Source organism: Lepeophtheirus salmonis, chromosome 4 (genome assembly GCF_016086655.4).
Source record: "Lepeophtheirus salmonis chromosome 4, UVic_Lsal_1.4, whole genome shotgun sequence".
Taxonomy (NCBI): Eukaryota; Metazoa; Arthropoda; class Copepoda; order Siphonostomatoida; family Caligidae; genus Lepeophtheirus; species Lepeophtheirus salmonis.
The window spans coordinates 15,116,247-15,128,792 of NC_052134.2; the positions used below are offsets into that span (position 1 = coordinate 15,116,247).

General features: G+C 30.1%; 1 long non-coding RNA gene across 1 annotated transcript; it reads left to right on the plus strand.

The window, feature by feature from the left end:
* Window positions 1-7,327: 7,327 nt before the first annotated feature.
* LOC121116314 (uncharacterized) lies at window positions 7,328-8,445 on the plus strand. Its single transcript, XR_011779518.1, has 2 exons — window positions 7,328-7,470; window positions 7,594-8,445. It is a non-coding gene; the product is annotated as an uncharacterized lncRNA (long non-coding RNA).
* The last annotated feature ends 4,101 nt before the right edge of the window (window positions 8,446-12,546 follow it).

Below are 12,546 nucleotides of genomic sequence, written 5' to 3' on the forward strand. Positions count from 1 at the left end.
CGATTTTTTCATTTCGTTCTTCAGAGTTGAGATGCTGGTAATGCTAGGTAAATATTCCTAAACACGTCTCGTGGTCCATTATAATTTTGAATTTGGTCAACTTTACAAAATAGCGAACACTCTACTACAGTTGCAAGGCTCTCAGAAAATATGCTTCACTCGTTCATCGCAGGTCACCTCCAGAGACGCAGGGTTAAAATGGACAATATATACTAAATAAGTCAGTTAACATAGCATCATAATCAACGAAGAGAGAGGAGAAATATACTATTGAAACCCCAAACTGCCATAAAATCCGTGTTCTAAGATGACATGTGTGCAAGTAACCTTTTTGAAGGGGCATTAAAATCAAAATAAATTATTTTAGTGACCTCGGTATTGGAGGGTTCATTTCTCATTCGTTTCGTAAAGAAGTACCCCAATTTCGTTTGCCTTTTATTTTCCCTTTGCATGTTTAAACTATGCCGCTTAGGAATTATCGTTATGTATCGTACCCAAACTCACAATAACACTTCTTCAACAAACTCTGACTCAGTTAGAAACTAATTTATTCATGGTTATATTCAGGAATGTGAATTGAGTATCAATTTCGTGCCAGCCCGGCTTTTTTCTGCATCTCTTCCTGAGATTAACTTGCTAACTACTTACTGAAAAATATACAGAGTACAGAGAAAGAAGATGAAATAGCCGGTCAGGCACGAAATATAGTACTAAATTTTCATTATTGAGGATTGAAATTACATATACAAACACCCTTCTAATTTATTATTCCTGATCGAGGGAACGCGAAGGGGAATTAATATTGTTGATCTCTATGCAGCTCTTACAATTCAAGAGCAACGATGATATTATTTTACATAACTCTGGTACAGGCACGAAAGGTGGAGTTTTGGAGGAAGAAAAGATGGATTGTTATTATTTGGAAAAAAAATTGTTTATGTAAAAAAAGGGGATGTTGTATACAAGGAAGGCTTCAAAAGTCGATTATAACGTGAGTTCTATTTAAATTCAAGCGGCATCCATTTAGATTATTTCAAAGATACTTTAGTTAATCATTAATATGATTTATTAACCATGCCAAACGCCTGTGTTTTGGGTCAACCAAGGAAGAAAATCCCACCTCACGTTTCAACCCATTGGCTCCCGGCTAATCCCATTCGAAGACAAAATTGGATTCATGCTATCAAAAAGATTTAAAAAAGGTTATAGTTGTATGCTCGCTTCATTTTCACCATGATGATTTCACTTATGAGTCTTTAGATAAGAATCCCACTAGAAAGAAAAAGAAAATCCGAGATGGGAAAGCGTCGAAGCCTCGCTTAAAAAAAAGATGTTTCCTTGCATTTATCCCAACTTAGAATCATTTAATTAAAGAGAGTGTCAATAATATTCAAGCGACCACCAAAGAAGAAGCTGATAAAATAGTTTAATTGATTTGATTAACAGAAGAGGCCTTATTAGCCCTTTCAATATGCTCTTTTTGTCAATTTGCTACATAAACAACTTTCTAGGTAGCATTTTGAAGAGCCGAGATTTCTTCAAAAAGTTGTTCAACGCTTCATCTGCTACTATTCAATTGTGCGGTGATCCAAAGAATCAATGGTGATGAAAGTGTATTCTCACTTCTAGATAAAAAATGTGAACCTGATTACTAGTACCAGGATTTATTGAGCAAGATTTCATTCAAAGTATTCCATTTTAATATCAGGAACTTTGTAAGGTCAATAAATGATGAAATTCCTTCAAGCTCTGAAGTGGAAAAAGAATCAACATCATATCAACGAAGAAAAGCTGCGAAATTATCCTCTTTGTCTTCCGAAAAAAAACTTTATTTGAATATTCTTGATAACCCCTTTTAAATCCTAAAAATACACTCCACATTTGGATTAAGATTAATATCTTATTCATTTTTTCATAGATAATGCAGAATTATACCTTATGTTGTATTCAAAGGTCTCAATTTAAAGGAATATATATAAAAAAAATACAACTCAAATATATCATATTTGGTTATTCATAATTTTTTTATGATATTTCAGCACTATTGACTTTATCAATCTTTTTGTTTTTGGTACTACACTTGAACAGGTAAAAAATCGGTGGCTATCCCAGTCTATAGCTACCCTTGGTTGTATATATGTATATGTATGTTACCCTGGCCGAGTACTTTAGTATTAGAGTACCGAAGATAGATATATAGCCATTAGCGAGTGTTGTATGAACAGGGAAGAGGTCCCATGATAATGAACTATAAGAATATATTACAAGTAGCATCTCTTGGAAGAACACACACCAACTTTCAGCCAGGTTGTTCTATTTCTTTTTTTGTTTGGCATACGGTGGAAAGTATTTATTATATTTGATGAGGATTCAGCTACACTACTCAGTAATTATTGCAACGATTAAGTGTTGATTAATTAATTATAGTATCTGACTCTATTATTCTCAAAATGTATGAAAAACTTACCGGATGCTACATTGAAATCTGAACACATATTAATTCAATAATTAATTAAAGTTGAGAGATTGAATAAATTCATATTTCCATATATTAAAGCATAAGCAATTAGCTACAAAATAAAACAAATTTAAGCTCTCAATCTTTCGTACAAGTCGAGAAAATGACGCTTGAACGTGATCAACGAATATCCATTCGTGAACTCCCAAGTATTAAATCGACTCCAGGACCACCATCTACGCCGTCAGCAAGTCCGAAACGATGAAAAGGTAGAAGAGCTCTATTAAAAAGGGGAAATAGGACTCGGAAGAGTTAAAGAAAACAGTCCAGGCTAATCCTCTAAGTCAATGAGGGCCCATGCAAGAGATATCGGGGTTTTACACTAGACTGTCCAGAGAACTATCAAAAAGTAGGTGGAAAGAGCTTTGTGAGGGGAGAGAGCCCATTTTTAACACCAGCAATGAAAAAAACCATCTCCTACGTTCCTAGACTCTTTTGAGTTCTTTCCAACTCTTTTTTTGACACTATTGGCCCTAATGCAAACCCCCCTTGACTTCACCTTTTGTTGCATGTGGAGGAAAAGGACTGCATTGTCCGTCATCCAAACACAAAGGCCCTTAAAACCACTGTTAGCCAGCTCTTTGAAGCCATGACAGTTGACTATATCTGCAGTGGGTACCAGGCCTTACGCCACCACCTGGAAGCCATCATTGCTCTGACACACATCTATTTATACTATTAACTTTGTTGAAATTATATCGTTCATTAATAAATTATATCTTGTTAATGTTTAAAATTCAAATAGTTCTTATTTTAATGGACCACTTGGTATACTAAAACACAAGGAGCACAAGTCCCTGCAAAGAAAGAAATACAAAAATAATTACACAAGAAATCAAAATATAGACAGCTGACAATCATAATATATTTTTATGTTATGGAGGTAACGTTGTCATTTAATTGGTTAATACTATTATTTTTGTTACGATGATTCTACTAGCGGTTCGAGCCAACTGTTGAAGCATCTTCATAATGAAATAAGTCAATCATTAATTAATAAACCTTGCAATTCGGGGGAAATTATTCGATATTTTATCTTTTATAATTGAACTAGCATGAATGGGGGTCATAGTTAAATACTTGTAGTATTGTAAAATGCATCAATCATCGATCAAATATATTTATTATTGTTTCTGGCCCCTTCTACTCTTCTGAAAGTTGATTGGTTGAATTCAAATTAGTTGTTATTAAGTTGAAACACGACGTTACCTCGGTAACACAAAAATGCCCTATACATTTTGTTGTCAGCTGTCAATTCGCTCCATTCTCTTGATACATCATAGATATTTTATAAGGTATTCCTTTTGATAAATAATCAAAGTAATAAGTTATTCAATATTTATGCTCTGTTGCCAAAAAAGACAGGAATACAATTTCTTGTTGATCCCTCGTAGTTTATATAATATATATATTGGCCATTTTATTATTTATTTGATGAAATTTTGGCTGTCATATAGGAATACAAATCAATAGCTACGCTTTTCATTGAATATTACTAAGCAATACTATAATAATCTAACGAATGAAATACAATGTAGATTGAAATATTAAAAAATATATTTTAAAAATGGTGAAGAAATAATATATGACGGTGATAGTTTGGCAGTACATATATAAACAATTGGTATGATTGACTTATTTGGCTAACAACCAGATAATTTTGGACGTTTTCTCTATTTCTTTTCGGAGGAAAGGTTGCGTGATTCACTAAAGGCAACGACGTGGTAAGTAATTCACAAAAAAATATTGAATAATAGAAACCATAGATAGATGGGAATAATTGGTTAACTACTAACTGCTTTTGGGGCTTTTTCGGTTTATTTTCCTATTATAAATTGCAAGATACAATAGAAGTAAGGACGTGTCTTGCTGATTAGTTAATGAGCTACAGTTGATATTTAAACAAAGTGAAACATTAAAATAGTATTTAAGAATATGATAAATTTTACAATCTGCTCTGATCTCTTCAAAGTAGCTGTAACACATTTATCCAACGAAAAATTACTGCAAATTTGGAATTATATTTTATATTATTCGTTTTGATCCAAGTATTGGATAGGCATTATAATATTTATTTCTTATTTTTATGTACATACATATATAATATAATTCCTGTTTTTGTAATGGAGAGAAAACGAAGTCTAGTTTATAATTCATTTTCATCAATAGAAACCTTAGTAATAGAATAAGGTGGTTCCTTTTATATGTATAATACATATCTATGAGTTGTTAAGAAAGTATTGTACTACCTTTGTCCAGAAAATTTTAAAATTGGACCCCATTTACTTAAATTACGGTGGTAATACTTTTTGTTCAACCCCCCTTCCAAAAGCATTCCGCTTTTTTAGTTGGGATTAATTATAATTAATCTTTGAAATGATGGAATTTTTTAATCAATACCTTTAATTTTGATTTATATAGTTATATTTTAACGTAAAAATATATCACAGAATGACGTCACCAGCCTTGTAAACGTAATGCAAAATTAAATGGAGTTCTATGGAACGTGCGTTCAATGAACGGAACGGATTTTTTTTTAACGCTGATCGTTGAACCCTCAAAATGAGATTTTAGCGTTCTGCTTCAATAATACTAACAAAAAATTCCAGAAATCAAAGTCTACATATTTTTTTTATCCGATTTAAAGAGCTGGTTAAGCAAAGACCGCTTGGAAGAGCTATTTTGTGGTAGTGGCTCCGGGGGGGTATGCAGAGAGTACTTTAGTACTGGAGTCTGCATTCTATTTTATACGCAACATTATTCAAGAAGTTGTGTTACAATTTTTTTTAATAAGACTAAGTGTATTGACTATTTTATTTGTGTGAGAATAATTCTTAATTTATTGTTAGTTAATAAAATTTTGGCATAAAAATTTAAAATGATTAGAGTATTACTTTCAACGAGAATCTATTTGACTCATAAGTTATAACTGGTAAGAAAAACTCTATTCTTAAAATTTTATCGTTGAATATAATAGGTCGTATTTACTATGACCATTAATATAAATCTACAGTGTAGTAAAATAAGCATCGGATCTCTTGTCGATTTTGTAAGTTTTTTATCTCCCTTCACAGAGAGAAACTCCCAAAACATAATGTTTCCACCCCCATGCTTGAGGGTAGGGATTTTTCTTCCTCCAAACACTTTTGTTTTGTTTATATAATCTAATGTCCCTCACTGTTAAAATAAACCTACCATTAAAATTATAAGCCGTTCTTTTCTGTCAGTGTCCAAACTTAGAAAATCGGCAAGCCATCAAAGACTTATTTCCTACTCTGTAGATCATTTTTCAATTATTATCATAATTTATTAAATATAATACTTAACAGGGACGGATTAACGTCAATAACTTTCAAAGGCCATTGGATCATGTTTGACCTACGTCCAGATTATGATTATCTATCCATGACAATGTCAATGAATGTGGTAAGGTATTACTTTAATATTACATTATACTATTAATAATACAATAAAAACTGTTTCAATTTTAAAAACCCAAGAGATTAATTAAATATAGTTGTTATTCAATCATCAACTTATGAATATTTCTATAATTAACAAAGTAGCTTACCATTTCTTGAAATCAATTGGAGAACATAACTATTAATCGATATTATGTTATGTTATGTGAAAATTTATAATAGTAATATGATTAATTAAATTGTATGATTTATATGAAACTTAAAAAAAAAAAAAAAAATTAAATTAACATTTCCATTGTTTTTAATTTTACTTGGCATAATTATTTATTTATAATGAGGAACTCAATCGAAATTTATAATTTAATTATCGAAGCTTATTAATTCATTTACTAGTCTTAGTTTTATCTTATAAATTATTTCTTTTTCTAGCAGAATGCTTTTGGTAGTTCATTTCATTAAAAAAAAATACAAACAAATTGTACAAGATATTTTATCTAAATATTTATTAAATTTGGGAAATTATTTTAAATTTTGCTGTCATTATCCAAGACTAATGTTAAAATTAATTAAAGAATTTACAGTAACAACAAATATATATGTTTTGTATTCTTAAATGTAAATAATGGGTTTCTTAAAGTATCTACTTGAAAAAATTTATGTAATATTTGATAAAGATAAATTGTTGCCAAGTACATGACATCTCTTGGTCTTTTGAAGCCACCTCTATCCATGGCATCCAAAAATGAATCAAAGATATAATGTGTCCCTGTTTTATTGACATAAATAAGATTATTTTCTGATGAACAGACCAATTCAACATAACATTTCAATATGTTAAAAGATATAAATCTGCTGACGTAAGAAACTACATTTTATGTTCTGGTAATTTCATCTAAGTTTGTGATATCTATATGTGAAATCATTCACAAAAATGTTTTTGAATCATCTTCAACGTTTTGTAAAGAAGAGTTGAATGGTAAAATTTATTTTAATTAGATTAAGGACCTAAAGCGCTCCCTGGTCTAGCTTGTTTACTTTTTTGGTACTAATTCTTCAAAGCTGGAATACAACGGTAAAATTTCACTACCAAACCTATATAACTAAGAAGAAATAGCTTTCCCTCCCTAGTCAATTTCTATCCAAGGAATAAAAATTTCAAGGCAAAACGTTGCAAAGCAAAAAAGTTCATGGCAAAAACGGCTCAAGGCGAAAACATACAAGGCAAAAATGTTCAAGGCGAATCCTCCTGACACGGAAATACAAATAGCAAGTATCTAAGCCTATGTATAATGCGTTACTTTTTCTGTATGTTTTCTGTATTATGTTTCTCTCTAGCTCTCCTGCGTAGGGTAGAAATGAGAGAGAGCACTTCTTAAAAAAATTGATCAGTCGATGTTGAAAGAAACATGCGAAAGGTAGAAGGAATTCATAAAGTTGTAAGGGAAGAATTTAACTTACAAAACCATTTATGAAATGGACTTCCTAAGCAGTCCTAATTCAAGGAGTAATCAAAATAAAAATTTAATTGAAGTATGTTAAGAATTGATTTGTACATATTTAGCTAAACACTTCAAAACTATATTTTCAGTGATCCACATAACTTTTTCGTGGAATATTAGTTTAACTCATGTGATATGTTTTTTGTTTTTTTAGAATGAAGGTCAATCGAAAAGAAATAAAGATACATTTTGTCTAACTATTCGTGAAGACGAAGGAACCCAATTGCCTTCAGAAGCGGAAATATATAATTTTCATTCGAAATATTTATTTAGTTACTGTTATACGAATCCAAGCTTTGTTCTTCACTGCTCTGCAAAAAACAGTGACGGAGAGTATTGGTTTCAATGCAGTTGTGACTATAATCCCATGCACCTTAAGAGATGTGTACTCAAATGGGGAAAGGGAACATATCGTATTTCGAATCCCGTGGATTATATCGATGAATTACAAAGAAATGAATCCGTCAATCACTGGATCCTTACTATTCCTCATTTCTTATTACTTCAATTTCCATCAGTATATTCTTTAATTGATAGATATGTACAATTAATGTCGAAGAAATATAGAGGCTCGTGCATTGAATATAAAATCCTTAAAATTGAAGAATCAAGGGAGATTCATTCTAAAGTTCTAATTAAATTTGATGATGCTACGAATGACAATCCAACATATTCAATTTCAAGAATCAATAACTTTCTCACAATTTGGGGGCATCGCCTACATTTACGACGCGTATCTATTTCTCATGAAATCCTTAATTCAGGGAAGCTAGACTCCATTAAATTAGACGATCTCAAACATACGTCAATGGGATATGGACGGCACGACATGAAAATAGAATATATTGAAGGTATCTTTAATTTGTGATAAGCTGTGTAAATCATCTTATCATGAAAAACCTAGAAAATAGATAAAAATATGTTCAAAATAAAGAATATAATACTTTGATTTCGTGATTAATTAATTAAAAAAATTAGATTTATCCATAATAAAGTACATTAATAGTCGTCTTGTTCTAGTTCATACTTTATATAAATGTCAAAAAACATTTTAAATATTCACAGTTCTTTAACATATTTGAGAACTTATATATTTTATGTGTAAATGATTATGATGTTAAAACTGTATAATTAATAAGAACATAATATGTATCCAATTAATTAGAATTTACGGCTACATTGAAACGGGAGTCTACTGTCTATACAATACTAGACAAGAACTGGATTATCAAGGATTGTGAAATGGCAAGATTATCTATATAATTCCAGGGACACTTGCAACAAATATTATTATTATTTAATCCAGATACAACAAATTTTACATAACATAACAGCATCTGCCAGGTATTGTTTGAATCTCTTTATACTACTAGTACTATGCAAGGTTAATTGTGTTTCTATTAACCATGGTACTATGTAGTTTTGCCACGAATTGTATTTGAAAATGGCCCGTCAAATGTTGCAACTGTCTCCGTAGCCAGAGACGGTTGCAATAGTTTAAAAAATCTAGCCTAAATTATAATTAAGAAAATCAGACGAAGTAATATTTTTTTACGAAAAAATTAATATATCATTGAAGATGTTGAATGATTAAATTTTAATTAGTTTTGGATCTGTCGGAAAAAATAAAAAGATTGCTGTCTGGTCCTGAATAGTATTTTCAGTCCAAGGACCGGCTATATTCTGGGGGAGTCATTACTTGAGTGTTTTTCTATGTTCGAAAAAAAGGCCATGTTGAAACTACCCTGGTCTCCCCTAGTTATTAATATAATTTTAAGTAATCTCAATAATTTTGGAATGTAATTGTGACGCGACAACAAGCAATATGCAGAGGCACTAAAGTACTTAATATATTTTACTTTGATTCTATTGATTGATTTTTACTTTCTGAAACATTTAATTTGACAATTACCGGGTGTTTCTTTGCCAAAAAGTTCATTAAAATCATCCTATTAACTTTTTAGAAAATAGATGAGCATGACTAAATGAAACTGAATACACATTATTAATAAAAATATATTTATTATAATATATAACTTCAAATGTATGCCATACTCTAATAGAATGAAATAATAATGAATATTAAGTACAATTTAAAAAATATATATTATTTTATTAGTCATATGATAAATATACTATTTTGTAGTTATTTATAGTGGGCTAGAAGACTAAAAAGACAATATATTTATTCAATTATATAGTACAAATATTAAAATATTAGGTACATATAGTACCTAGATATATAGAAATCGTCCCACTTTCTTCTTTAGAGCGTTTTTATTTGACATTAGCATAGTTGTTGGATATTTTGGGGTCTAAACAACCAAGTTTTATAACAATAAAGACCTTTTTTTTATTCATATTAAGGAAAATAGTGAACTATTGGATGTAAAAATGAGACCACTAAATGAAAGGACTTAAACCTTACTACTGCCTATCAAAAACATATCCCTCCATTGCTTAATCTTATTATACCTATATCAAATCCAATGTTAATAGAAATTTCTATTAACTTTCATAAAACCCTGAAATATATATGTTAAGAATGTGTTATTACTTAATAGTAGGTATGTTAACAACTGGTACTATATAAAGGTAGGTATATTAAAGGATTTCAGAAAATTTAGATTTGTAGGAGATAGTTACCTGTATTTGATGCAGCTTTTTCTCGTGAGTTCAGTGATGCCAGTATTTTAAACATTTATTCGATAGGAATGGAGTAATTCAATGGTTTTCGATTATGAATTCCGACCTCCCTTCTCCACGTCGTTATTTTTATTGTATCATGCAACCTTTCCTCCAAAAAGAAATATAAAACAGGCGCGAAATCATCTGGTAGTTAGCCAAATAAGTTAATCCTACCAACCGCTATTTATATCTTATCTACTTCCAAACTATCAATGTCATATTATTTCTTCACTATTTTTAAAATGAATTATAAATATTATTAAAATTTACATAGTATTTTATTTGATACTGTATTATAATATTGCTTAGTCATATTTGACTAAAAGAGTATTTATGATTAGTTATTATATTATTTCTATGAAGAAATAGTCAAAATTTCTACATATAATTAATAAAATGTTCAATATATATACAGGGTAATATATCCACGATAAATTGGAACTACTTTAAACTTCCTCCAGATCCATAATGTGGATATTCGGGGTGAAATCATAATAATATAAATGGTTGCGTGAACAATAGACTATAAATTCCACCACAATTATTTTGACAACAAACAATAGTCATCATGGAACAAGCAAGGAGAGACACCATCCTCGAATTGGCTCGCGCGGGACACAATCCCTCTTCTATCTACAAGCTTCTTAACTACCCCAAGCATCGCGACCCTCAAGGGCTCCATTATGGGGAGTGGAATGCTGTCGATTCCGCGGAAGTCATCAGGGCATGCAAATCCTTTAGGGGCAGGATGGAGAAGATAGTGGCTGCTGAGGGAAGATATGTTGAATAAATTTATTGTTTAATATCATGTCTAACTTTTTCATATTAACAAATACACTCCAAATTCCATTTTTATCAAGCAGGTTGAATTTTAAGATAGTTCCAATTTATCGTGGACACCCTGTATTATATAAACCACGAGGGATCAACAAGAAATTGTATTCCTGTTCTTTTGAAAACGGAGCATATGTATAGACTATAGAGTAACTTATTACTTTGTGTATTTATTGAAAAGAATAAATTATGAACTAACCATGGTGTATCAAAAGAGAAGAGGGAATCGACAGCTGACAAGAAAATACAGGGGGTACTTTTATGTTAGTGAGATAACGCTGTGTCAATGAGTTCTTACACTATTATATTAAAAGAACTTATTGGCCGTGTCTCCGCGCTTTTATTCAATGTTATTGTTTGTTAATTTGGCTATGACGTGTGTGTTATGTTCATTTTATATTATGAGAAGAGAAGAAAAGAAGAAGAATCAAATTGTATATTTTTTTAATATTTTGTATGTTTGCGATGCGAAGGGGACAATTTGTTGTAAAATAATATAATTATTAAATATTTCATATATATTTGATATTATAATTAATTTGAATTAATATAATATTTCATACATATTATAATAATTAATTAATACAAAAAAATATTTATAAATTATTATGTATTAAGATTTTAGATTAGTTACATTGTTCATATTAAAATTATAAATTTATAAGGTATATATTTTATTTTAATTAAAATGATAATTCTAAATTCCTCTTCACTCTATTAATAATCTATTGTCACTATATAGGTATCTACCTACACCAGCTTTGATCAATATTCAAAGTATTGATTTTTTTTTTTTTTTTGGATGTTGATTTCATTGCCGTTGATCAACAACAAGGCATCATCCAATTTATATTTTTGCGATAATAGAAATGTTATGATTAAGAATAATGCCCCTTCCTGCATATCCTCACTTTTCTATTCCGATTCAGTTAACATTAAAAAATACTGTCAGATTAGAAAATTGGCGTTATATACAGACTTTATATTTCATCACGGAAGTAAACGTTTTACTTTGTATACGAACAAACGAACTACATTGGACATCCATTGTATTAACAATAGGCAGAATACACATAGGTTAAAATCAATGCCCTCGATAATCAACTTACCTCAAGGATGTACTGGAAAAACCAAAAATAATGTTTTCTCCACAACAGAAAACTACAACATAGATGCTCCAAACTTTATCACAAGATAACACCCCCTTGCTATTACAAAGTTACTTATTGAAAAAATTACAATAATGGATAAATTATTAATGAGACCCAATTAATAACTTTAAACTATATGAAGATTTTGAAGGAAACAATGGTGTTATTAGTAATTACTTATACGACAATATTAATATAACAATCATTGGCATCATGATTGGAGTATTGATTATTAGTCTCATGTGTCTACTGGATGCATTCAAGTATACGGTATCAACGACATAAATTTAAAGAATGACTAAAATTTTATCGTTTAAAGACAGCGCATTCTAGTTTTAGTTCAATAAATTCTTAAACTTTAAGAAAATAAATTTAAATAAAGAGTAAAGAGGAATGTACTGCATTATATTTAATATTTATAATAAGATTTTATT